This window comes from Manacus vitellinus, unplaced genomic scaffold (assembly GCF_001715985.3).
Source record: "Manacus vitellinus isolate BGI_N305 unplaced genomic scaffold, ASM171598v3 scaffold_0_pilon, whole genome shotgun sequence".
In the NCBI taxonomy this organism is placed as follows: Eukaryota; Metazoa; Chordata; class Aves; order Passeriformes; family Pipridae; genus Manacus; species Manacus vitellinus.
This window is the reverse complement of record NW_021938789.1, coordinates 35,536,502-35,539,888: the sequence shown is the minus strand read 5'-3', so window position 1 is coordinate 35,539,888 and position 3,387 is coordinate 35,536,502. Positions and strand designations below refer to the sequence as shown.

General features: G+C 39.1%; 1 pseudogene; it reads left to right on the top strand.

Annotated features, from left to right (window-relative positions):
- Positions 1–633: 633 nt before the first annotated feature.
- Positions 634–2,456, top strand: LOC103766207 (annotated as a pseudogene).
- The last annotated feature ends 931 nt before the right edge of the window (positions 2,457–3,387 follow it).

Below are 3,387 nucleotides of genomic sequence, written 5' to 3'. Positions count from 1 at the left end.
AGTTTGGTGTTACTCTGCAAACAAGAAGCTTTGCCACGCCTCATGAGGATTTACCTCCTCACTATCTCTCTTTGGTTTTACCACAAGGAGCTGCTGTTTCTTCAGTTGTACTGACAGACTGTGCCTCCAAGTCATTGCCTTTAGCTTTACCCTTTAACCAGGTGAGATTTCAACAACAAAAAAAAATTTACCAGATATATGAATGGGTGCTTACGTTTGAGAACACACATGCATATGATAAAAGAGAAGTTTAAGACAAAATTATCACACAAAACACAATCTGCCTAGGTGTTTTATTATCAGGACAATTCTAGCAAGATGAGAATATTTAGCTTTTACATGTTGGAAATCAAGAGTAATAATCATTACTTTTTAAAAGATCTAAATTTCTCTGACATGCCTTCATTCACATTCATCTCTCTGAGCTTGGGAATGGTCAGCAAAATCCCCACTGAAGACTATTGTGCAGGCGCATATGTGTATTGAAAACTCTTCGATGCATTTACTGAACTCATTTTTCAACGGAAAAAAACCCAAAACCCCAGTATTTGGCTCATGCTTGTTGAAAAAAAAAGAAGTCTAAATTATGAAGTTATTGAATAAATTCTCACCATTTTGTAAAAAAAAGCCAGGATGGGTAGGGTGTTGAAGCCTTCTAATCTTTTTCTACCTGATGGTTTTGCATTCTGGCACAGTTGCTGTAGGCTTGTCCCTGTAATCTTGAGTAGAGATGTGAAAACTCCCACTAAGGGTGACTGGACAAGCACAGCATACCTCCTGCTTGAATACTCTTCATGGTTTGGTTGTGTCGCCTTAGAATCATGGATTTTTAAAGGTTGGAGAAGACCATTAAGATCATCAAGTCCAACCATCAATCAAGCACCACCACCCTGTTCACCATTAAACCATGTCCTCAAGTGCCACATCCACATGTTTTTTGAACTCTTCCAGGGATGGTGACTCCGGTGTTTCCCTGGGCAGCCTGTTCCTTTAAAAAATGCTTTAAAACCCTTTCCATGAAGAAATTTTTCCTAATATCTAATCTAAACATCCCCTGGCACAACTTGAGGCCATTTCCTCTTGTCTTGCCACTTGTTACTTGGGAGAAGAGACTGAAACTCAGCTCACTACAACCTCCTTTTAGGTGGCTGTAGAGAGAGCTAAGGTCTCCTCCAAGCCTCCTTTATCCAGGCTAAACCACCGCAGCTCCCCCATCCACTCCTCATAAGACTTCAAAAAATATTTTCCCAATGGGAAGAAAGATAATGGAACTAGAGGTACAGGTGGAGAAACAAAAGATGTAGGATACTGCCCAGCAACCTGGTCGGACTAGTAGCGGAGGAGGTGGCAGCAGTGGAAAAAAACATGGTAAGAAAGAAGAAACTGAATTATGAACCAGATTACAGTCCACAGGCTGTCAGGGACTTTTGGATATGTGTAGAGGGAAGTTCTGGGTCCCTGGGAGAGAAATCACCTGGAAAGACTTAGTTGATAACTATCTTTCTAAAGGAGTGGTGGACAGATCTAAAATGATGAACAGGCACTTCATTAGTATGATCTTTGTTTCTGGAAAGTATCCTCCTGAATGGTACATCTGGTTTAATATTGGTAGTGTGGACACTTTTGAATGAAATCTTGAAACTGTGCGGCAAGATCTGTGGAGAACAGATTGCTTGTAGTCTACTCAACAGAGAGTGATGGATCATTTCTCCAGAGTTTGTTGCATGTGATTCTGGTTACTGGTTCTTTACTGTGCACATTAAGAAGGGTCCTGCAGGCTTAGATTCAGCAGGGTGTCAAATGGATGGACATTTCATTGTGGGTGAAACCATAGCCAAAGTCCTTAAGGAGGAAATAGATGTTAAATTCAAAAATGTAACTGGATATGAGGAGAACAAATTAGAGATAATGGAGTTTGCAACCTTTCTGAAAAATCCCAAACAATATGAGGATCTGGGAGCAAAAACTCCAAAGGGGGCAATTCTGACAAGTCCTGCAGTACTGGGGAAACACTTCTATCTAAAGCTACAGCTGGAGAAGTTAATGTATCATTTATCACTGTCAATGGCTCAGAGTTCTTAGAGACATTTGTTAGTGTCCTTCCAGCTCAAGTTAGAGACTTATTTGCTCTTGCTTGGAAAAATGCCTTGTGCATTCTCTTCATTGGTAAAATAGGTACAGTAGAAAGGAAGAGAGAAAAGAGCAACCTTGGAGGACAAAGGGAGCAAGGGAATACACTTAATCAGCTTCTAATAGAAATAGATGGATTTAATACAATTACTAATGTAGTAATTTTGGCAGGTACTAACAGGCCAGATATTTCTGACCCTGCTCTTATGAGAAATGGGTGCTTTGACAGGCAGATTTACATTGGACATGCAGGCATAAAAGGAAGAGCATCTGTTTTCAAAATTCACCTTAGACTCTGCCATACACAAAGTAAGAACTTCTCATGATTCTTTTTTTCCTCCTGATAATTTTCTTTGTAGTTAGACTGTACATTTTTGTTTAGATATGGATACTGTTTTGTTTGTGTGCTTGGGGGATTTTAGATAAGTTTTTTTTTTTTGTTCTGGGAAGTTATGTGTAGCCCTGCAGCTTTTCAAAATCCCTTCAGTAATTTTGCCTAAGAAAACAGCAGTTACATTTAGGAATGAAACTTCCCTTATTTCCCCAGATTTTTCCGAATAAATACCAATGACATGTCACAATATCCTGCATTCTCTTTGCATACAATAGAATCATAGAATGTTTACAGTTTTAAGGGTCCTTAAAGATCATCTAGTTCCAACTCTTCTGCAATGGGCAGGAAACCTTCCCTTTTTTAAATACATCCTAGATGTTCAGCTGCCCAAAATCATGCATGGGTAAAATATGGCTGAAAAGATTATATAAACAATTCAAAGAATAAACATAGAAAGGGCAGGACACATACAGGATGAGAGTAAGGTTGGCAGAGGAAAAAAAAAGGAAAAAGAAAAAAGGAAGAAAAAGGAAAAATGAGCACTACTTGGGCTGAATATATAATGAGGGCCTGGAGGAAAAGAATCAGGATGTGAGGACACTAGCCACATTTTTCTGCCTTCCAAAGCTCAATTTAGAGACAATTCCACCATGATCTCCAAACTCTTTGTAATATTTTTCCCTAGGGACTGCAGTACCCTGTCTCTCTGAGGATGGTTTTTGGTTGTTGTTTTTTTGTTGTTTTTTTTTTCCATAATTCATACCTCTTTTTCGCTAGCTTATATAGTCTGACAGGTTTCTCTTTTCTGTGAGCCAGTTTTGCTTTTCTCTCGCTCCTAGCTTTGTGGTTTGACTCTAATAACTTATCTTTTTGGTGTGTGGCAGTCAAACACACTTCTGCTGTTTCTAAGAGGACTTGTCATA